General features: G+C 35.3%; 1 long non-coding RNA gene across 17 annotated transcripts in view; it reads left to right on the top strand.

The window, feature by feature from the left end:
- LOC110597889 (uncharacterized) overlaps window positions 1-25,218 on the top strand; it is a 437,292-nt gene that overhangs the window by 6,588 nt on the left and 405,486 nt on the right. For 11 of the 17 annotated variants that reach the window (XR_013423959.1, XR_013423970.1, XR_013423964.1 and 8 more), the window contains exon 2: window positions 16,104-16,154. The exons of 4 other annotated variants lie outside the window; for them this stretch is intronic. This is a non-coding gene — a long non-coding RNA (uncharacterized LOC110597889). The remainder of the gene's footprint in view (window positions 1-16,103; window positions 16,155-25,218) is intronic. 2 more of the 17 variants (XR_013423960.1, XR_013423971.1) reach the window with 1 other exon arrangement.

Raw genomic sequence — 25,218 nt, 5'->3', positions numbered from 1 at the left:
TTTATATGGCATTGCACTGTGAAACAGAAATTGGGCAAAGGCAGGGGCAACTTTGCTTTTAAGAAATTTAATTTGGACCTATACTTATTCTCTTTCCTTCTTTTTCTAGTTTTTTTTTTTAAATATTGATTTTAAGAAAGCTTTTTTGCTACCCGATTCAGTTCTTAACATACGATCCAGCCCAATTAAATCATGAGTTTGAACCTTTGAGAGCATGAGCTAATTCTTTTTTGAGGTTAGGCATCATTATTTAGTAGCAGAATTAACTCTTTCAAGCCTGTGATTCACTATGTTGCATATAGTATATGTTTGATACTTAGTGCTCAATTCTCAAAGAAAGGATTTTTATTTTTTTTAGAATTTCTAGGAGAATTAACTGTGATTTCTAACTTACATTTCATACTGATATCTAACATATTGCTTAGTTTTATAAACATGAATATACATTTATTGAATATAATTCTTTGTTTCAGTTTTCTTATCATGAGAGTAATAATTCTTATTTTAAAGGGAACTGTGAAAATTTACTAACATGGTAAAAGCACCTTGAGAAAGATAAATAATATCAAGTATAAAAATAAAAATAAAGATGTTAGGTTATAAAATTTAAGATTATATCTACCATTTAGTTCTGAACAGTAAATGATTCTATTTTATTATAGTTTCTCAATGAAACATTGATTTCTTTTAAGATTCTCATTAAAACCATTAAATGACTATTTATATATGACTATTTCTGTGAAAATAAAGACATTGATGTAGGTAATTTAAGAATTTCTTTCATTGAACCAAAACTCCACAGGAAATGTAGGGTCAAAAAAGTAGTAAATTAGGAGTACAGTATTTTGGTAATGAAAATTAGTAAGCAATGATAAAAACGTGAAAGAATATTAAAATTTAATATAGTAGTTTGGGAAAAGGAATTAAATAGTGGAAGTCACATGAAGTATTTGCTTCATATACAAATTACACTTTGGGGTAATGTTACTCTTTGTAGTGCTCCTCCAAACCAAGGATTGAAGGTTAGTATGGGGAACAAAGGAAAGGGAATAATAAGGCACAAAGTTATTTGATTTTCTTCAGAATAGTGCTATAATACTAGTGACCTAAGTATTAGACTAATAATCAGAGATTTATTTGGAGTCAAATTGCATCTGAACCAGTATAGACCCTTGACTTTGACTTAATTTCTTCATCACAAACATGGAAATAAAATTGATTGCCTGCAAAAAGAATAGCAAATACTAGTTAATGAATGGATTTCATCAATGCTAATAAATTTTCTTTTCTTAAATCTGTTTTCAGGGTTACACAATCAGACTCAATTAAGGTATGGAAGTCTTGTGTTAATATATAATGTGTCTCAATATTTGGGTTGTTCAAATGAATACCTGGCAGATTCAAAACATAGATGAGGTTCTTGGAGAGCTTACTGCTAGCTTTAAGCTCACCAGATCACAATGGAACTTTTGATAGAAGATACTAAATTCTATACTGGTTTTATTTCTAAGGTGATTCATTTCTCTCTCTCTCTCTCTCTCTCTCTCTCTCTCTCTCTCTCTCTCTTTCTCTCTCTCTCTCTCTCTCTCTCTCTCTCTCTCTCTCTCTCTCTCTCCATATATATATCCTCATATAAGCACTTTCTTCTGCCTTTTAATCACAATTGATCCAGCCCAGTGCTTTTCTCCAGTTGCTAGAATGCATGTTGCTTCTGAATGCATGGCAACACTTGCCAGTGAATCAGCAGGCGTGGTTTTAAATGGAGCTGGTGTCTCTGGCTTGCTTGCCCAATTAAAAGAATTGTTTCAGGGTTACTGGAATTAGCATATCCTACTAGTTTCAGCTTTGTGGGAAGTAAGTTATATCATGTGGTATCTTTCAAGGGTGAGTGGGACTCATATGTATGTGCTATCAGGGAAAAGGTATTGGGCAATGAGTCAGGAGTCCCTATTTCTAGTCCCGACTCCATCTCTAACAAATTGAATTTGGCAATGAACAGTGCCAATTTCCTCAACTGTAAAACGAGTGCACTGGATTAACATCATGAGCCCTAGTACTGCAGCCAAAATCTCTGGATTTCCAGGCTGATGCCCTCCCTATTATTTGACACTATTTTCTAAAGAGTGTTTCTACGAGGCCAGAAATCAACTCTAGACAAACTACATGGCAGGGAGTATTGCCTGCAGAGAGCTGAGCACATATTCAATAAATACATGTTGCTTGAAATTCTTGATGATTAATTAACCATCTAGAGAAAGCCTGTGATCAATGTTGATGACTAAACCTTAATGGCAAAATAGTTAAAATTTATTGAGTGCTTCTAATATGCCAGGCACTCTATTTGCAGTTTGCATATGATATCTCATTTAAGCAATCATCCAGGAAACACATCTAAATCCTCCTGGAGAGTTTTGACATTATGATATTATTGGCCAGTCTTCTCAGGATAAGTCTTTTCTGCTGGGCTTGTTTGGAGCTTCTCTCAAGATGTAATTGGAAGAAACTCAATAAAAGTGAATGGATTTGCAGTAGAAGAAAACAGGGTTAAATATCCAGAAAGATCTCATACTAAGGCACTGAATATATAAATTGCACCTAAAAAGCTATATCCAAGGTCATGTTAAAGCAAGAATCTTCTTCATCACTCATGATTCCTTCCTTTCTCTAAATATTTAAAAAGTTGCAAAGTATTGTTTTAAAATTCTTCCACGCAAATATCTCAAGGAACTATCTTCTCTCTGTTCCTATCATAATTATTTCAGTTATTATTTTAGAAAATCATCATGTCTCTCATGGAATGTTATATTGCTTCTTGATAGTTTCAACTTTCATCCTATTTTCAATTCTATTTTCTTGCTGTCAGAGTGGTCCTGTAAAAATTCTTCAACAGCTCCTCTTGACATCCTGTATGAGGCATTGCTCCTTTGCTACTTTCTTTTCATGCAGAGGGAGCTTGCCCATTCTCTGGATTTCTGTGCACTTTGATATACACTCCTGTTAGCAAGTATATTTTATGTATGTATCTTCTATTGGCTTGTAAATTTATCATAAAGTATTTTCGAATCATTATTAGTGATTGATGCATTGTTAATGATTATCGAAGGAGTAAATAACTTGGCCTGAGCTATTTCTTGGATTCAGTAAAAGGAGACATGAAGGCTCCTTTTCCTTTCTTTGACTGCCATTCTGGCCAATAGCAAAAGGATAGAGAGAATTTTTATTTTTACTTGATTTCACTTCTTTTGACTCAAGATATTTCTCCTTGAATTAGGACAAGCTCTATATTGTAAATCAATTTGTAGTTCTGTTTCACCCAGAATTCTAGCATCTCACAGCCTGTGACTTTGTTGATTTATAAGCAGATGCATTTCTTCCTCTAAAGGCTATTTTGAAGGTAGAATATAACAATCTGATTGATAAAAACAAATTTGGAATCTCAAAGTATAGACAATAGAGTCAGAAAACTCTAGATTTCAATAATGATGATTCCATTATGTATTAGTTTTGTGAGCTTGAGTGAGTTTCTTAGCTAGTCTCAATTTCCTTTGCTGTACAATGAATAAAAGTCCTAAGTAATAAAACTACTGTGAGCATCCAGTGTTATGGTATCTAAAGCACCTAGTATAGTGCCTGGTATAAAGTACTCTCAAGGTAGTTATTATTATTTAATGTTCTGTGGTAGTGGAGAACATCATGGTTCATTAAAATTGATTTTCTAATCCATTATTTTATTCTCACAAAAAATCTAGTCCTATAATTTTGCTCCATGAAAAAGACCTGGCTCATCACTTTGGGATTTTTTTTATAGACAACCTATTTGGCCAAGTGACAGTTACACAGGGTCCAGATATTACTATTTCAGGATTACTTCTCCCAGGTTTGATTTTTTTAAAAAACACAACACAACAAAGCAAAAAACAAAACAAAAACAAAACAGGGGCTAGAATCTTAGAGCCACGATTACTGTGAGAGTAAATTTTAAATCTCTTGTCCAGAAATGCTCTCAGGGCTAAGCCCAGAATGGTAGCTAAGTCTGATCTCCTTTTTCCTAACCATGACCATTTTGAACTGAACCAAAATCATTTCTCCCTTGCTCTGCTGCAGTAGTTTTCAAGCTGATCTCCTCATATCTACTCTTGACTCTCCTGATCCTCATCTATAGTTCATCTTCTCCAGAGCTGCCAGAGTGAGATATTGAAAATATAAGTTAAATCATATCATTCTACTGCTCAAAGACACATAAAACTTTCTGTTGCACCCAGAATAAAATCCAGAGTCCTTGCAACAACCTATTAAAACCTTGATCTGTTGAGGATGGGTGCTCTGGGGGAGAAGCATATGCTCTGGGGAAAGGCTAAGGTTGAATAAGATTTAAGTCGTCATTGATCTGCCTGCCACCTACTCTTTCTAGTTCTTTTCCTTCTTTCTCTCCCTCATTTGTTCCTATCTAGCCATTCTGGGCTTATATGCATGTTGTGTATGATGAATCTGATGTTCATTTTATTTGGTTTTAATTGGTTTCATTTTAATTGGTTTTAATAAGTATAGAGCTAAATTTATGGTCTATCTCTAGTAAGACTAGAATAATATGCATTTTAAAAATGACACACCTTACTTTTGGCTTAGTCTATGTTTCTTGCTATTTCCTTTTCCTCTTTCTTAATTAAAAAATGAGTCATTTTAATGTCTTTCTTATTATGAAAACCAATACATGTGTTTATGACAAGAGAATCATGATTCCAAAAAGTAGACGTTATTCTTACCACATCCCTGATCCACCTCGATCTTCTAGCTATTGTAAAGTATAAACATCTTCCCATGAGCTGAAAGTCCTCGTTTCTGCTTCCCTCCAGCCTTACCATTTAACTTGTTTTGCTTGTTTACCTTTGGTTTGTTCTTCAGATCTCAGTGGAAACCTTAGAAGGCTTTCTAAGATATCCCATCTGTGTGGCTCTTGTCCTCCCCAAATCCAATACTGAATTGTCAGGTGAGGTTGATATTCCTGTTGGAGGGCAGGGGCAATGTCTTTCTTATTCTTCATTGTATCCTTGACTTTGTCATCTGGACCACAGAAAACTCTTAATGAATATCTATGAGTCAGTGAATAAATGAATGAGTGCAAAGCTTTCACTAGGAGAAGGTTGTAAAAAGTATCTGTTCAAGGTTTGCAGTCTATGTTAAGTATGTTATGAGAAGAGGGCAGGCACTGGGTATGAAATAAAACACTTGAACAAGCTCAACTTAGGAGGTGATGTTATGAAAACCCTTTCTTTTGAAGTATACCTAGGAAGACTCACGGTTTTAAAAATCTCCTTTTCAATTGGGGAATCTTTAGCCATCTTCTCTTTAGTGCTACTCATGGGAATTATTGAGTTTGAGAGCTTGAACATGGTAGAATCAAACAAAAACCTTTGTCATCCTTCTAATTTTATGACTCACAGTATTCATTTTATTGATTTATAAAATCAATGTTTTTTTTTTTTTTTTTTCTCCTCTGTGTCCATGACTGGGTAGCAAATCCTATAGGCAGGCAGCAGATTTGTTGCTATCTTTTCAAGCTCAGTCTCACTGGGATGGTGGAGATTTGGCTCAAAAGTAATCTATTTTCTAAATTAATGAAATAGCTTTCATTTGACTCTTCCACCTTTATGGAGCAATTAAATCTTCACTCTAGGTAGAAGTGATAGAAACACCACTATTTACCGAGACAGAGCAATGCTCAAGAATAGGAAATGCAGATAGTTTTCAGAAAATACTTTATTCTAGACTTCCTGGTCTTTTATGAAGTGATCCTACTTCTCTCTTAATATACAGATGGTTTTTATGAGAATGAGTAAGAAAGAAGATAAAAATTTCATGCAAGGTGTTGGATTTGGTAGCCAATATGATGAAAATGATTTAAAATTCTTCTCATTTTTTTTCCAGCTGGACTTCCTACGGTTGCATATTGAGTGTCCCTATCTAAGAAGTAGAGATTTTTCTTTCTTTTTCTTTACCACAAATAGCTATCATTTATTGAGTGCCTACCATGTGTCATATAATCCTCACAAACCTTCTAAAAACTTTTTTAGTTGGTGTGTTTTTTGCTGAGGAGTAAATGAAGATACTGTGGTGGTAAATAACCAAGATCATACAGTTGGTGTTTCACCTAGATTTCTTTAACTCCAAAGTCCTTGCTTCTACCATGAGGAGGACTTCTAAAGAACACTCAAAATATTAACATCGGATCTGAAATATTTTAAAGTGCCTAAAAAGAAGCAGTTTGAGAATTTCCCTCCCCTCTAACATGCAAATTTACATTATAAATGCATGAATGATGCTACTGTGAATGTAGAACGTTCTTTTGGAGGTGAAGGCAAGTGCTGTGGGGGAGAAGATAAGATGTCAACAGCAGGTATTGACAGGTTGTGATGAGACACCCAACTGCAGCTATTTTTCTCTTGTTTCTTATAGCACTGATTGCTGTAGAATTTGATTTAAATGTTTGGAATATAGAAAGTTGTATTGAAAAATAATCTATTGTATTGAAAAATGAGCTATTCTTTTGTGAAAAAAATAAAGAAGACAAGGTGGAATAAGATTGAAATGGTCATTGACTTTCAGAGCTGGAAAAAAATTGTAAGAATAATAAAAAGTGAGTTAGAAGAAAGCAAGGGTGAACTACAGATGCCGATGCCCTGAGTCCTATGGTTGATTAAGAAGATGGGAGAAGACAGAAAGCAAAGGCAGAATTTAAAATCAGACTTGGAAAGAGATCCTGGTGGAACAGCCAAAGTAACAAGGAAGTAAGAAGAGACAACCAAGTATCCAGAAGGTTTTAATCAAGTCAGAAAACACATGCAATTCAAGATTCTTAAGATGGAGATAGGATGTGTAGTACTTACAAAGTACTTATAGGTTCTGCTCCAAAATCACTTTTTCTCCAAAGTCCAGATTGAGAAGGAGCAAAAGCAAAAAATACTGAATTTTGATCTAGGACTTTTTGGCAGAAGTCAGGTGTACTAGACAAAGGCCAGGGTCCCACTGACAGACTCTGCAGCCTAATGACAGTGGCAACATTTAATCTCTTGGAAGGCTTGCTGACCAAATGACAGACTGCAAGATAAATAGGCTACAATTCCTGTCTTGTTCTCAAAAAGATCACCCTGAGAGGGGAGCTGGAGGAGAGAGGGAAAAAGACAGATGTATAAGCAGAAAAATCATAAGACAGTATAACAAATTATATAACACACTTTGGAAGCAGAAAATCAGTCATAACTTTGAGTAGAAACACTCTGAAACTATATATAATGTCGTAAATGTTTTAGTTTCATGAGCAAAGTGCTATATATGATTAGCAGAGTTAACAGAAGAATTATTCTTCCTGGCTATAAGGAAAACTCTATTGAAGATGAGGTATTTGGGAGAACTTCAAGGATGAGCTTTCCTATAGAAAGAGAAGAGTGGAATTAAGTATTTAGAGCATAAAGGAGGGTTCGATGTGCTTGTTCCTTTATAGGAAGATTATGAGAGTAAATCTGTAATCTATTCCATATGTCAGGAAGAAGCCCTCAAACTATGTTCTTTTCATTCAGTTATTATTAAAATGACTCAAAGTAGGCAGTTTCCCCACTCCTGTGACACTTGAGTTTGTAATATGGTTTTCTCTGTTGTGGGAGTCTGCTTTGTTGTGTCTCTGTCTATAGACAAAGCACGGAGCAAGTGCTAACTTCTGCAGTGACTGTTGCAGAGAATTCGAAGAGGGTCAGCATGGAATGTGTCTCCAAGGGGTGGGGGAAAGATAGCAGCCAGAGACAGGGCGACTCCAGGATACTGAGAGCTGTGACTCCTTCTATTTGCCTTTGAGCATCTTTTGCCACTTTCTGTTGAGGTCCCTGTAGGAAAGACTGCTGTCCTGGGACTTAGCAGATGGCCTTCCTTTGCAGGGATCTGGTCTTGGCCAGATCTACTGCTCATCAATAAATGCCTGCATCGAATCTGAGTATATTCTGGGTCATAGGTAAAGAGAATTAGATGAGACCATCTCTTCCAGAGATCAGTTTTTAGTATTTAAATTATTTTCTCTGATATAATAATGTATATAGAATGCAGAACATGTCTAGGTGGTTTACTATTGCTTTTCAACAGCTGCCCTATGGTGGAAAAAGTCAGGCACAGTATGTACTTGAAACTATAGAAATGTCAGCATGTGCTATGCTGAGATATTAATTCCAATAGTGGTGATTCAGTAACACATATTGCATATACACCATATGGGCCTTAAATATTTATGAAACCTAAAAGTCATAGAACAATTCTTTAAGTAAAAGTTAAAAAAGTCTATTACTATAATTTTCACAAAGTTTGAATCATTTAATTTTTTTGGCTGACAGATTAATCAGTTACTCAAAGAACACCTACAATTAAAAATACCAATTTTTATGGATTACCTATTCTGAATAAAATAGAAAACAAACAATACCCCTCACCCCCGCCCCTGGCCCCCACACAAAACTAGATGAGCCACTACGAAATATAAAGAATGATCAGAATTTCTTAGGTTCTTAAGTTGTTCTTCCTACTTCCTATTTTCACCACCCATTGAGTGGTAATTTCTCATTATAGGATAAGAATTGAAGGGGATAATAGGAAAATCTCAAATCAGTTCACCCTTTGCTTTTTTCCAAGTGAAACGGATTAGAAGAAAAGCAGAGCTAGGGAGGAGATTGTAAAGCAATGACTGTAAAGGAGATTTCTTAGAATTGGGGAAATAACACTTTTTTTTCCTTAGCATGTCCTCTAAGCTTGGTGTAGAGTGATATGGCATAATTTAGTCTAAGAGCTCTGGGCTAGTAGCCCAGAAACCTGGCTCCTAACTGTGGCTCTGACATTAATTAGTTGTATCTTAGTGTCCTGATTTATAAATGAAAGGCTGATTAGTTTATCTTTAAATTTGATGTTACAAAAATGATCTAGTCCTTGACATGTTTACAATGAAGACTTTAAGTCACTGGGGATGATAGACTGTGTACAATATTCCTATCATCCTGTCACTTATTTCCCGCATATGTGATCAAAGAATATTAGAATGAATGAAAGAATACGATGATCCAAAAAGATTATAGAAGCTCCGTGTATTGTACTCTGTGAGCCTAGTACACATATATTGAGATTTTGGGAGGTCTAGAAGTAATCCGTAATTGAGGGTACCCATTCCCTTTGCCAGGCCCAATTCAAGCCTAGTTTTTTGTTTTTTTTTTTTGACACCATCATGTCTTTTTTTTAGAAGATACTGCTTCTGTCTTCTTTGCTTTCTTACTGGGTTAGGAAAAGATGCAGCCATGAGACCTGCAGTGCCATGTGATTTTTATATACAAAACTGTTTTCTCTGTTTTGAACACCATTTATCCTCTGTACTGTCTTTCCTCTGTTCTTAGTATTATTCATCAACCCATTTCTGCAACACATTTTAATCCATCCTGATAATTTCAGCTCTTGGTTCGTAGTTTGCCTTTCCATCTCCTGTGAACAGCCTTAAAAGTTTTGACTCAATATTTGGAAACTTGATTTTCTTCCCCTTACTTTCCTTATTTTTCCTCCTTCACTTAACCGGTAGGATTATTTCTGTGGGGTCTCATTGTCTCTTACAATGGTTTATCCCTAATACCTGAAGATCAGTTATATTAATAGTAATAATACTCAGTAATATGATTTCCTGTTTTTACTTTCTTGATTCATCTTTGTAAGGTGGATCTTTACCATGCCATTAAACCAAAGAAAATGAAATTCAGTTTTTATTTTGGAGGGAGGTACTGGGGATTGAAAATCAAGGGCACTCAACCACTGAGCGACACCCCTAGTCCTACTTTGTATTTTAATTTTGAGACAGGGTCTCACTGAGTTGCTTAGTGCCTCCCTTTTGCTGAGGCTGGCTTTGAACTGGTGATCCTCCTGCCTTAGCCTCCTGAGACCCTGTGATTACAGGTATGCACCACTGCCTGTAATCCCACTGATTCAGTTTTTTTTTCCTTTATATATCCCTATTCCTGAGGGCTATCAAATCACTTTTGAATTCTTTTGAATTCCTGTTTGCTGTTGGGCCCCATGATTGATAATTAAGCTTTGGCATTTAATGAGGGTAGTGATCTTGCTTTTGATCTCGAAATGGATATGGAGTGCCAGTCTTGGGATCTAATGAGGCCAGACTATCTGCATTCTCAGCTCTTGTCCTGCCAGTTGTAGTATAAAAACATACTAACAAAGTCTTACAGACGTTTATGCAATCTACCCCTCACTAGCTTTCTTGTTTTCTGTGACTTTCCATTATATTTATTTACAGTAGTTCCCATCCATTCTTAAATCCTTATGTCTTTAGTCTTGTTCTTTTAGAATTTATACTTAATGGATAAGCTTCTTGATTTACAGAGAACTTTGAGGATATTTGTGGTAATAATCCCACCAACTTCTTTCTCAATTCATAAAATATCTTGTACTTCTGTTCTTATCATGTTTACTGCTGTCCTTCTTTTCCTATGGCTAACTCTAGCAACTTGTGTTTGATCTTATGGTCACCCAATTCCTCCAAAAACTATTTCTTGCAAGTTTAAGTTCCCAGATCCACCACTTACTCATTATATTATTTTTGTGCAGGTCTTTGAACTTAGAGGCTCCCTTTCCTCATCTGTAAAGTAGGAAATTAATACCACGTCATTGGATTGTGGAAGGATCAAATTGCATAATGGTTCTTATGTGTTTTTCCAGTGATTTCTTTTCGGTGATACAATCTTGACTATTGGAAGCAGAATACTTGCATATTTCTTCCCAAATCATGAACTCTTGCTCTTCCTAGGATTAGAATTATTCTGAGCATCATACTCATGATTTGGAAAATCAGGCTAGAACTAAAGACATGCTGCCATCCCAAAAGGATTTTTTTCCCTCTAAAACTGTGGAGTCTTGCTTAAAAAAACAAAAAAATAAAAAAACAATGAGAACAGTCAATTTTGAAAGAAAACGTAACAGGCAACTTGGGTATTAGCATGACTTTTAAGAGTTTAGCTGTTTTTCTTACAAAATAATGGGGTTTGACTGCATGATCTCTAAGGCTCCTTGCAGCTTCAGGAATCTGTGATATGATGGTCCCAAGTCTGAGCTCTTCCTGGGGTATGCAATTCACAGACTGAGTTCCCATATCTCCTGAAATATAAGGCAGCAGCTCAGGGAGGATAGTATTTCATCAGACAAAGAAGAATTCCTTGTTGCAAATGATTGTACTATTAGTTTTTGAGAGAAAACTCAATGATCTGCTCAGTGTACAAGAAGCGGTATTGAGTGTTTCCTAGCAGATAGATAGCTGGCAGGCTTATATGAGTATTGATGTGTTTATGTGGAGATAAGGATACACGTTAGCTTTTCTCAGAATTCCATTTTCAATTACTCTTGAACTAGTTTGAAAATTCATCGTCTTCACGCCAAATATCTTTTAGTGTGCCACGTATGCTGAGTAGCAGATCCTGACATCTCCACAGGGCTCACATAAGTAGGCTCAGGCAAAAATTAAACTGCATCAGAGGACTGCAGGTCTCCTGTATGGCACTGGTAGTCAGAGAGGAAGAATTATTTCTTTTAGATGGTGCAATTATGTTTCTGTTTTTACTCTTGCTTTCTTTTTCACTTCTTCACATCCTTCCCTGTTCCTTATTTATCTCTTCTTTCTTTCCCTGCCTTCCTTTCCTCTCTCAAATACTCCATTGCTATTGTACAATAGCATGAGCACATGCAAGAATACAAGTGTCTCTAGAATAAGCTACCCTTGCTCACTAAAATCCAAGAGTTTATCACAGGACCTAAGACTGGAAGCAGGTGTGAGAAGGCATTCAGTCCACTTCTCTAACTTCAGGTCACACCACACTATACAGAGATGACCTGTCTAGATGAGAAAATTCCATCACCTTTCCTAGTTTCTTTTCAGATATTGACCAAAGTACACTGTCTGAAATGCTGTAATATTGAATTTGCTGCTAATTTGTCTTCAAAGCTGGCAGGAGCGAATGTGTTGACAAGTTAGGGGACAGGAAAAAAGGAATAGGAGCTATTGAGGTATGGCCTCAGAAAGATTCAGTGTTTCTAAATACGATGCTTTATAGAATACTGTATATGGATACAGCCTGGGATCAAATTGATCCTCTTGAAATATAATAAGCCTATAATTCACAACTACTCCGCATCCTGACTTGGTCCCATATGCAGCTACAGCTGTGAGGTCCTCGGTATGGTTATTTTAAATCAAACAGTTTGTCTAAAGATAGACAATTTATTTAATGATGTTAGAAAAATTGTATGAGGCACACTTTTACAAATTGAAATTCTACTTATTTCACAGAATCTTATGGAATGTCAGACTGGAAAGGGACCTTCATCCTCCATCAGATTCTTAAATCCCCTTTAGAATAACCTAGTGATCATCTCTCTATCCTCTATCTGAATAGCTCTTGGGGATGAAGTGTCCTTATGAAGGCCCTTCCATTTTAAAGACCTCAAATTACAAAGCAGTTTTGCTTAAGAGAAGATATAGACATAATCTAAGTATCTATTTATACATAATATAAATACCTCTTCATTCCTTTCTCATTCAGGATATATAGCTCATGCTAAACCACTTATTCTCACCTCAATAAAACAGAACAATGCCAAAGTCAACCAAAAGAAATTTACAAATCTAAAGAATTCAATAAAAATCAATAAACTCATTTAATTATTTAGGTTTTGCAAAGCAGGAACATACAAAAGGTAATACCCAATAGTTTTTATACTTTCCAGGTTCTTACCTTCTACCAAATGAGATATCAATGACCTCAGCTGTTACTTCTTTTCTCATAAGACTTATAATTGCCCCTTAGTATTGTATTTTATCAAAGACCCCAACTTAAATAGGTATTAACTTGTTTTCACTTTATAAAAGCAAACCTTTGGCATAAAATTATCTCAAAGCACAATCGAGGAGTCATACATTATAATAGCTAAAAATGAAAGAATCAGCTGAGCTAAAAATGGATTGTATAACTGACAGGATCATTATACATTGTATATGTATACTGAATTATTCCACTCTACCCCATGAATATGTACAACTCTTATGTTTTGTTTTAAACATTTTTTAAAAGAATAGTGTATTTTAGCACTACAAAGATTGTTTCCTTTGTGTTTGCTATTGACATGAGAAACAAGAAGATCAAGTGAAGAAGGAACCATTGGAATAGATTGTAGGAGTTTGGGGCTAAATATGTTGGCATTCAGGGATGGAAATAGTCACAGAAAGATCTTTAGAATTTGAAAGATCAATGACTTTAGAATTTGAAAGTTTGGATTTGAATTTTGGGTGTGCCTCTTGTGAAGAGTCACTTTAGGGAAATTATTCATGTCTGTGAGTTCACATTTCTTTACTAAAAACACATAGAAATAACAGGACAAATGCTTTACCTTTTTGCAGTAGGACCAACCTATTGCAGATATTTCTGTAGAATCAAGAGTGATCATAACCAGAGGGCCATTGCCCAGTTATTTTCAGTGGCCTTAGATTTCAGATGACCAGGAAAGCTGTGGAGCTTTGGCATTGTAATATGCCAACAAGGTCCCTCTTCCATCTTGGACACTTATTGTTATTTTTCTCTGTGGAAGGAATAAAGCATTTCCTTCCTGGATGCCTTGTATTTTGAGGCATATGGCCCCTCTGGAAGCTGCTGAGATAATGTGATTGTTAAAAGATCAAAATCTTTACTCCAATCCATAGTTTTACCAAAACTCATATGGTTTCTTTTCTTTTTTCCCCCTTCCTTTAGTGTCTTTCCTTTTTCTCAGGGAGCACTGGGAGTTTCTAAATATTGAAATAGAGCCCCGCAATCCAAATAACCTGGGCCTGTTCTTCGCCCTCCTACTTATATGCTGTGTGACTTTTGGCAAGTCACATATTTCATTTTAGCCTCAGTTTGGGGACTTTTATAAAGAGAATTATAATAGGATGATGTCAAAGTTATTTTGAGATTTACATGAGATATTATAGTTGTTGAAAACTGATTTCTACTATATAAATGTGAAATCTAATATCTTACTTTACCTAATTCAATAATAAAAACTCATTAGAATCTACCCTTAAGATTCAGATAGCCTGAGGTCCTGTACCAGTACCAGATGGTCCTTGAGGGGGTCAAAGTCAGGGGATTGTTATGCTAACCCATAAGTGCAGTAGATTCCCTCTAGGCTAAGAGGCTTCTCAAGAAGCCCAGTACATACCAAGGACTATACTTCTAATGCTGACCAATCACAAAGGAAAACAAATAATGTGGGTGACTGATTGACCCAACACCGTCACCAGATGAATAGCTCAAAGTGCATGTTCTTTCCAAGAATCCCCATTACAGTTGAGGGGTAATGTATTTATAATAATAATAATAATAATAATAATAATACCACCACCATGCATGTTACAGAGTGCTTTGATATACATCGTTTGCTGATCTTCATTTAAACACTATGGGGTTCACAAATAAAATATTGTCATGATCTCATTTTACTGATTTGTTTCTAGTTAGTAAGTTAAGTTTCCCCAAATCACTGTGATAATGTAGTGATAGAGGCAGACTTACATCAGGATATTTTGATTCCTAATCCATTTTCTCCCTGATTCTCACCACCTATAAGTGCTATATGCAACAAACCCAAGCATTGTGAAAAAGAAGCTTCATTGTGTTGAAAGAATTTAAAAGTTGGCATGAAACCATTTTTATTTTATTATGCACACAGATGAGCAACCAGTGGCTCATGAAAAACTAGAACTTTTCTGTTGAGAGGGCCGGCAGGATCTCATTCCCTTTTAGATGTTCATCTTTTGATTTTGGACAATTTGAGAAAAGAGAATATTAAATGTTAAGAGGAAAATATGAACAAGTTCAAAAACCAATAATGAGTTTGAATCAGTTGTGAATATGGAAATTTAAGGTCGTATCATTTTAAGGGAATATTATTTAAAGTTCAACTTATTCTGTTGAATAATAATTAGTGATAATAATTAGTGATAGAGGCAGACTTACATCAGGATATTTCCTGATCCAATGATGAGCTGTGTTGGAAATTCTGACTTTAGGTATGAAACTGACTTTTAAGAGCTATGGTTGGACAGAATGGGATGCACAACATATAAAAACATATTTATTCAAGGTACTAAAAAATGACCTCAAGAATTTGCATGCTTTCCTATAAACTGACATGGATTTGGATTAGAATATAGTAAAATAACCTCAGCATGGAAAACCTGGTGGCTCCAACCTACCTTCCAGCCTCTTCTTCTTTCTTCTATGAACTGGCACCTGCTTTGATGGCAGCCACACAAGGATTCATGTCATTCTTTGGAAAAGTCCATTTAGTGGTGGGGTGGTTTTCCCTTCCTCATTTCCACTTTTTGATGTTAGATATTACTTGCTGCTGTTATTATTACTACCATTGAGATGACAGCATTTTATAAATTCTTTCCAAAGATTATCTCTTTTGAAAATATGGTATATATCCTTCTCTCTTTTACCACAGATCACATTTCCCTCCTGCTATATGGACATATCATCTTTACTCACTTGTATGAATAAAACGAGGAACTCCTGTTGAGAGTAATGCATTTCTGGTTTTATTAGTAAATCTTTTTTCTTCTCCCACATCTGTATCCTTACTTCCAAGGAAAGAATTTTCAAGCATGTCAAACTCATAATTTAAGTAAGAACTAATGTCTGGAGTTACTTTTATTTCTGTGTTTGAGTTTGGGGAAGAAATGACCTAGTCTGTAGTTTATAAATAAAACACATTGCTAAGTCTATAATGTATAATATCAATGTTACACACTACATTTATATTATATTTATACACTTATGAATAATCAATGTAGTTGACTTAATTTATGAATTGAAGAAACATAAAACAACAAGTATACTGCTTCTTGGAGCATGCAGAAAAATATTTCATTGGGCTAGAGACAGTTTGGGATTTGAAAACTGACAAGTATTAAGTACTAGATTTTGAAAAGTAGATTAATATAGATTTACTTTTAAACTTATTTTTGCCTATTTCCTATTTATTTCCAGCAGAATCCCACTGGACCAGAAAGATGACTAGATGGTACAGAGTGCTGAGAGGTGGGTAGTGCAGTGGCATGATTTGTCCCTGACTGTCCTCACATATAAGCATTCTGGAGCCAGCAAAGCCTGTACATTGCTCCCTTTCCTTTCATTATTCTGCATTAACTATGATTATCATATGTTTGTCTCCTTTAATCTGTTACGATGGTGAATTACACTTACAGATTTTTAATGATCCAATCTTCTTTGGATTCCTGGTATCTACTCATGGTTAAGCTACATTATCTTTTTATAGACTGTTTTGGTTTGCTAATATTTTAGTTAGGATTTTTACATCTGTATTCATGAATAAATGGGCTTATCATGTTATAAATTCTTTTTCTAATTTTGAAATGAAAATCTACTGATTTCAGAGAACAAGTAGAAAAACATTCCCTCCCCACCCTATTGTCTGGAAGTCTGTATATGGTTAAGATGATTTTCTTTTGTAAAATGCTGGCAAAACTTGCCTATAAAGCAATCTGTGCCTGGTGCAGAACTTCTAATTTTACAGTCAATCTTGTAGGTTACCTTTTTTTTCTTTTAACAAAAAAAAATCCCTTTTCCCTGATTGAAAATATACTATATGTTCTTTGTGGAAAGTGAAAGAACACATTAAAGCCCTCAACCGTCACTCAGAAATTGTCTATTAGAAAAAAAAAAAAAAGAAATAACCACTTTCAACCTTTCATTGAAGGGCAGTTTGGGTGTGTTAGTTGATTTTGTGCACTGTGACCAAAATACCTGACCAGAAAAACTTAGAGGAAGAAAAGCTTATTTGGGGATCATGGTTGCAGAGGTCTCAGTCTATGGACTGCCAACTCCATTGATCTGGCCTGCAGTAAGGCAGAATATCACAGTTGATGGGAATGCTGGAAGAAAGGTACTCAACATACGGTAGCCAGAAATAAAGAGACACACACACACATACACACACACACACACAATATAATCCCTAAGGTCTCATTTCCAGTGACCTACCTCCTCTAGCTATACCCCACTTGCCTATAGTTACCACCTAGTAATCTATTCAAATTATTAATCCATCAAATGGATTAATCCACTAATTAGGTAATAGCCCTCATAATACAATCACTTCACCTCTGACCATTCTTGCATTATCTATCAGATGGACTTTATATATATTTTAGTTGTAGGTGACCACACTACCTTTATTTTATTTTATTTGTGCTCCTGTGGACTAGGTGAATACTGTATCATTGATCCACAACCCCAGCCCCCAGATGCACTTTTGAGGGGATACCAAACCATGTGGGGGAATTAGACTCACCAGCTTCTTAAATTGTTAATTTTTTAAGAAGACCTACCTTTACCACTCATGCATAACTACCTACCCCAAACTGTTTCTCTATTGTGCTTTATTGTTATCCATAGCATTTGTTTTGTTCTAATCAATGTGTTCTGTATCTTTAATATTTCTGCTTAAAGCCTTGTACTTTAATTATGTATTTTAAATTTCCTTTCACATCAGTGTGTATCTCACTTTAAAAATATTTTATATCATTTTAATCTATAGTAGTACTGTATCAAAGTGTGACTTAGATTGACCAAGAGGTTTTTGTATCTTCTGCCTACTTTTCTAAATTGATGAACATGTAAAGAGCTTAAAAACAGGTTTTAGTGATTCTCTTGACTCACAAACTTCAGTTCTTTACTAGTGGAGGTTTACCTCCCAGGATATAGCCTGGACATTTGTTTAGCCTCCTCTCTACTTCCAGGTGTATTCCTTTCTTCATTGTAGGCAGAGAGGTGCTCATTATGGTCAGGGAATGGAGCAGAAGATTTTCTGTTTGCTGCAAATGATGGCAGCCATATTTTAGGGCTCCACCAGTACCACTGCCCTGCTGTGCAACCAGGGACAGTCAGTGAAATGTGAGATCCTCCCACCCTCCTTTTTTTTTAGTGCTAGGGCTTGAACCCAGGGCCTTGTGCATACAAGGCAAGCACTCTACAATTAAGCTATATCCCCAGTCCCCTTCCCATCCTCTTTCAATGTTGTCCAGCATGGTTTGGTCAGTGCCTGAGTCTCTCTGTCCAGTTTCATTGGCCTCTGCATTAATGGTCAGGACATTAATCCTAGTTTTCAAGAGAGTTGTAATTTTAATCTGCTAAATGCATTCAAATGATCTTTTAAAATTGCAAGCCTGATTTTGTTACTCTTTACATTATTTTTTTCACCCCACTGCTGCAAGGATTAAAAAAAAATCTATATTTTTTCACAAGGACTAAAAACAACTACATTATCTTGTTCCTTTCTGCCTGACCAGTCTTATTTTCCTCCATTTTTACCACACAGTCTGTAATCTAGCCAGACTGAATATTTCCATTAAATTTTTTTTTGCCTCCATTTTCTGGAACATAACTCCTCCTTTCCTTGCCAACTTTATTTATCCAATTTTTGGATTTCCTTTGAAACTGGACTTCCTTTAGAAAGCCTTCCATACTAGCTTTAATCTTGGTGAGACATCCCTCTTCTGGGCCCTGCGTACCTTGTTCTACCCCTATCATAAACTTTATATGTTTCTCAAATGGCTTGTATTTCCTACCACATAAGATTCTTAAAGATGAAGAGCCCATTTGCCTTGTCTCTCATGGTATTCCAAGTGTCCATTATTGTTGTGAAACTAACACTTGATAATTATAAAAACAATAGTGTCATTTTAAGTAGGAAGAAGCATGCATAACAGAGGGGAACATTGTACCGTGGCAAAGTATTAGACTCTGATACCTTAAGCCTGGTTTGAAATATACTACAAGATTTCCTGGTTGCATGTCCTTGAGCATGTTTTATCTTTTTCTTGCTGCAGAGTGTGTGGGGGAAACTGTGGATTGAATACAAGGCCACTCAACCACTGAGCCACATCCCAGGTTCTTTTTTATTTTGGGACAGTCTTGCTAAGTTGCTTCAGGCCTTGCTAAGTTGCTGAGGCTGACCTCAAACTTGCTATCCTCCTACCTCAGGCTCCCAAGCCACTGGGATTATAGGTGTGCACCACCATGCTCATTGAGCATGTTTATAAACTTCTCTGCACCTCAGTGTCTATATCTGTTAAATGGGAATGATAATATTATGTCCTTCACACAGCTTTAATGAGGATTAAATAACATTTGAAGAGCATTTAGAAGTTGCATGACATATAGTAAGCATGTTTTTTTTAGTATTTTATTAATAAACAAATATATAAATCTTCCAATGACTCTTGAGTTGAAGTACACAGGGCTTAAAGAATATTTTCAGGTCTATTCACACACTTCAAAATGTGGTTGCCTAAATTCACTTGAACTGTTTGTTTTTATATTGTGATGCTTTATTCTATTGACAATAAGGAAAAAGAAGCTCTCAGACTATATTTAGTTGTCATAACCAACTATATTATTTGTGGAGCATCCTTATATTCTTCAAGAACTTACTTCCTGAACCAAATCTCTTTATATCTTCCAGTCACCATACTGTGATAAGTGGCTGTAGTTCTTTTATTTTCTTAGTACTTCACCTAGTGCAGCCATGATCATTGCCTTAGATTAGATCCTAATATGATTTTGGAGGATTCTCAACAATAATATAGTCAATGTGGGTCATGTCATGATACTGCAGAATAGTTACTTATAGAGGACTTTACCAGGAACTTTGTGTGTAATATGAATTCTATCTGTAATGGACTCATACCCCACTTATTTCCATTGAAGAACAGGCAATAGAAGAGATGAAGTACTGTCTGTACCCAAAGGATAATAGGCACTCCTTACATTTCTCACATCCATAAATATTGGGAATTTCTAGAGTATATGAGACCCTAGTACTGGTCTGGAAGCATAAATTTAAATTAAGATACATTAAAGAGACCCAAGAAGAACAGAGAAAATCTTCCATGTGTTTGGGATAACAAGTTGCAGAATCATGTTGGGTGATAATTGGAAATATCTCAATGAATTTTATTTCAATTGATTAGAAATACTGGGGAAAGATAGAAACAGGACATTTGTCAATACATTTCAAAAACCTATTAAATTCATTGGTCAATATTTATTAAATGATTGCTATAATGTTTAGTGTTCTAGGACGTTGCAACAAAGTGTGAACAGCAAGGAGGAGAAACCTGGGGTTTGGATTGACTCATTCAAAAAACTGTGACTTAAATTAGGTTTTGGAGAAATCAATTCAAGTGCAGAATTTAGCTCTAATAACAGAAGATAGGAAGTCCAAGGCAAAGGCAGCAAAGGAGTTAGTATATGCAGGTGCGATTTTTCAGGCTTTCTTAAAAAATTATATTAGCTTTTTTATGAGCCAGGTAATGACGGTTAAAGTGGAGACCATTCAGGAATAAGGCACAATAAGATGTATACATTATAGGAATCTGTTATAGGCTACCCCAAGTGTTCTATAAAAATGTAGACTTTAGAGGAGATAAAACCTTTCCATATTGGATTTTATTTCATGTCGTGTTTGCAATAAATTCTCAAGAAATTATGCATGATAGATGACTTTATCTTGGGAAAAAAACTACTTTTCTCAAGATGTTCCTAAGATATATATCATGGACACCTTCAAAGTATTTAACAGTGGTTGTAAGTGTGGGTTCTGAAATTAGCTTTGCTTCTAACAGACTTTGACCAAGTTTTTCACATTAAATGGTAAAACAAAGCAAAACAAAACAAACAAAACCAAAAACCAACTTGCATAACGGGTTGTAGTGAAGATCAAGTAAAATTTATCAGTATCAGGTAGGGTATAAATAGTAATTATTAGTTATTAAAATTTTAATATGAAAATGATACTATACTGCTAAAAACTTTTGGGTTTTTAGCACGATCAAACAGGAGGTGAGTGATTACTTTGAACCCTCATCATGCCACTTCATACCTTGGAAAAAACCAAACTACTCATTGACTTTCATTTTTGTAAAAAAAATGAAGATAAAAATACTCATGCTATAGGATTGTTGTGAAAATTAGATGAGCTAATGCATGGAAAACATTGCTTATAACAAAATGTTGCTGCTGCTTTTGATTCAGTTTTCCAAAGACAGTGAAAGTAACTGTAAGCATCCTGTGTAGATATCAAGGACAAATCATATCTATGGATTTCATTTTATTTGGGATGAGATCTTACTTGATCATGCTGATGAGAATTGCTCTTATTTATAGCTTCTGCTCTATGAAGCTTATAGCCAAGGGGTTATTCCCACTGAGTAATAAAAGTGACAAATTAATTCAAGGTGGGATTGAAAGAAAGAAAGAGTATACCATTAATTAGCTTCTGTATCAGGGCAGGAGTCTCAGCTCTACTGGTCTGTACTCTGGGTTCTGGTATGCTGGTACACATATCTTGAAATGATGTGTAGGCACATCAGGAATGGAAGAATTTACTTCTACCATGACCAAGTTCTATATGTATTGATCTTACTAGAGAGTGGATATGAGGCATTGTCCCTGATGAGTTTCAACCTTCAGTTCTAGAGACCCGAAACAGACTTTTAAGAAATTGTCACTAAAAAGAGTGAGATCTGAATTTGATCTGGGCTTCCTAGTTGCAAGGTACTGGAGAAAAAGCCTCAAGGAGATTATTCATATTCTTTAGGATGTCTTAATCAATTATTGGATGCCCTATTTCCATTTCACTGAGTCCTACTAGTTAAAGGAGTGAGCTTCCTTGTGGTTCTCTATCTTCACCTATCTATCTCTCCTTCTGTTTGGCAAGATAATTTCAAGCCTATTTTCAGGCCACCTCTACAACAATACAATATATATGTAATAGGGAGTATATAATTAGCCTTAACAACTACTTTGGACTTTTAAAATATCCAGTGTAAGCTCTAGATACCATGGCTAACTCTTATAATCCCAGTGGCTTGGGATGCTGAGGTAGGAGAATTGCAAGTTCAAAGCCAGCCTCAGCAACATGATGAGGTCCTGAGCAACATAATGAGACCATGCCTTAAAATATAAGAAAAAAAATCACTGGGGCTATGGCTTAGTGGTTAAGTGCCCCTGAGTTCAATCCCTATTACTGTCCCTGCAAAAAAAAAATCCAAAATAAGTAACCCTACAATAAACACTAAAAGATGAAAACTGAGTGTGTGTTTTTTTTAAGGCTAAAAAACACTTGATTAAATGACAGGCATAGAATAAAAAGTACACAAACATGGGAGAATAAAAATGCAATAATGGAGAGCTGGCCAATGGATCAATTCTCAGAGAAGAAGAGATTGACAAGATAGAGGGCTGGGGTGTCTTTGCTATCTGGTTAGGCGGAGTGGATGATGAGCCTATGGAGAACCTTTAATTTGATAGTCTCAACAATTTCAGCACAGGGTCAATGTCATCAGTCCAGTGTGCTGGGATAGAGACTTGAGATGATTGGAAATGGTTTAATACATGTAAAATATCATATGCAATAAGGAGACAAAGAACAATTAAAATGATTTCTGAGCAGTGTAGAGATTTTGTTTGATTTTAGATAGGCTAATTTGTTGTAGGTTCAATTGGCACAATTCTGTGGCTTTCTCTGATAATATTAAGTAGCCTGGGGTAGAAGCAGAAATGATAGAAAATAATGACCTGTTCACCACAATATCTCTCAAGTTAGGACAATTTTCCTCCTAAGGAATAAGACCTTCCTACTTTTGTTTAACCTGATGTAGGATTGTCATTTATCAGCTTATCTGCATTTTGGGGAGGATTGTGGGGGTGGGTAACAAACTAGGATGATGTGCAACACTTTGTTATGCATTCCGCCCCCCTTTTGGCAAGGAATTCCTTAATAGAAAAATTTTTATCAAAATAAAGTGACTACTGTTTTTAAAATTGTAAACAGCTTTGCAATGACATGGAACATTGTCTTTTTACCTTTTATATCACTATTGTCTCCTCTGATAGCATTTCCCATGTATGTGGCTGTAGTTGTACTGTTGCAATGTGACATTTTAAAAAAAAAGTCTTTATTTTTAAAGAGAATGATATGGAAAATGAAAATTTCTTGGACAACATTAAATTATACATTGGGTGTTGCTAACAAGGTTTTAGAACTTTGGAGTCTATCAAATGATTATCTCTTTAGTTCATGGTATCATGCTTAACTATAATAGCAAAAAAACCGAATCTCTTTCTTGTTTGAATCATTGATATATCTAAAGATCTTATGTGCATCCATCATCTTTTCCTTCTTGAGAAGGCTAAAGATGTTATTATTATGAACTTGGCAGCTTTCCCAGCAAGTTGGTAGTAGGTATTGACCTTTCCAACATTTTGAGTTCTATTGACTTTTCTCCATTACTTTGTAAAGATTCAACATGCTGTCTTCTTGGAAGCAACATTATCAGTCATGTTAAGATGATAACCAGCTATTAGAGAGAAATTGCTCCATTAAAATGTATAGGCTTAGGGGATTTTTAGTGCAGTGGAACTACTCTGCATGTTACTATAATGGTGGATACAAGTTATTATAGATTTGTCAAAATTCATGGAGTACAAAACGCAGAGAGTTGACCTAAGGTAAACTATGGAATTTATTTCATCCTAGTTTAATAGAATGTAACAAGTGTGCCACAATAATGCAAGATATTAATAGTGGAATCTTGTATGTGTTGCAGCAGGAGGGAACATGAGAGGATATCTGGGAAACCTGTTCTTTATGCTCTATCTTTGTCTAAACCTAAATCTGCTCTAAAAATAAAACTTTTTAATTAGAACATTAAGTAGGCTTCCAAAGAGGGGATGACAATAACTAAAATGAGCAGCAAATATTATAACGAATGCTATATCAAGTTATACAGAAAGGGAGAGAATATACGTTAAAGTTTTATAAGTTAAATCATTCCAGTTATCCAGTTACAGATGCATTTCAAACAATTTTCCATAAAATATTAATTATGCGTGTAAAGTAAATACCTATATAAATAGGGACTATTATCTGTATACTCAGAGGTACATAGGAACACAACTGCTCTTGTTCAGTTCTACATTCAACTGTTATATTTCTGGAAATCACTGTAAAGAATCTTTTGTAGGAAGATATGACTCTCAACATCTGAGATTCAAAATTTCCCCAAGGTTTTCTTACTTCCTCTCCTTTCTTTTATAATTATTAACATATAGTAATTGTATAACTTAATGGGTTTCATTTCTACATTTATATACATGCGTGTGTTTTGCCTTGATGATGACAACCTTCCCTTCTGCCCTCCTTTGCTTCCTGTCTCTGCCCATCATCCCTGGTTCACAGTTCCCTTCCTCTTTGATGAATATTCTCTTTCTACTTTCATGTCACTTTTTTTTTCAACTTCCACATATGAGAGAAGACATATGATACTTTCTTTCAATATCTGGCTTATTTTGCTTAACATTGTATCTTCCACTTCCATCCATTTTCCTGCAAATGAAATGATTTCATTTTCTTAATCTCTAAATAATACTCCATTTTATATGTACATATAGCATTTTCTTTGCCCATTCATCTGTTGATAGGCACCAAGGCTGATTTCATATCTTGGCTATTGTGAATAATACCACAATAAACACAGGCAGGGAGGTATCTCTTTTGTATGCTGATTTCATTTCCTCTGATATATACTCAGTATACTCAGGATTGGGATAGATGGATCATGAGTAGTTCTATTTTTAGTTTTTTGAGCCCCTCCACCCCCGACATACCATTGATCATAGTGGTTATACTACACTAATCAACATTACACAAGCAGCATATAAAGTTTCCTTTCTCTCTACATCCTCTCAACAACAACAATAAACATACACACACACACATATATATATATGAGCAACTAAGACAAAATAGTATCTCAATGTAGTTTTGATTTGCATTTCCCGGATGACTAAAGATATTGAGCATTTTTTTTTCATGTATTTATGGGCCATTTGAACTCCTTTTGAGAAGCTTTTTTTTCCAGATCACTTGCCCATTTATTGATTGGGTTACCTGCTCTTTTACAATTAAAGTTTCTTGAGTTCTTTATATATTTTGAATATTAATTCTCTGGAAGAGAATCAATAACAAGTAATGAGATTGAAGCAGTAATAAAAAGTCTCCAACAAAAAGAAATTCAAT

Source organism: Ictidomys tridecemlineatus, chromosome 7 (genome assembly GCF_052094955.1).
Source record: "Ictidomys tridecemlineatus isolate mIctTri1 chromosome 7, mIctTri1.hap1, whole genome shotgun sequence".
Classification (NCBI taxonomy): domain Eukaryota; kingdom Metazoa; phylum Chordata; class Mammalia; order Rodentia; family Sciuridae; genus Ictidomys; species Ictidomys tridecemlineatus.
Note: the sequence above shows the minus strand (reverse complement) of the source record. Positions and strands in the feature narration are given on the sequence as shown.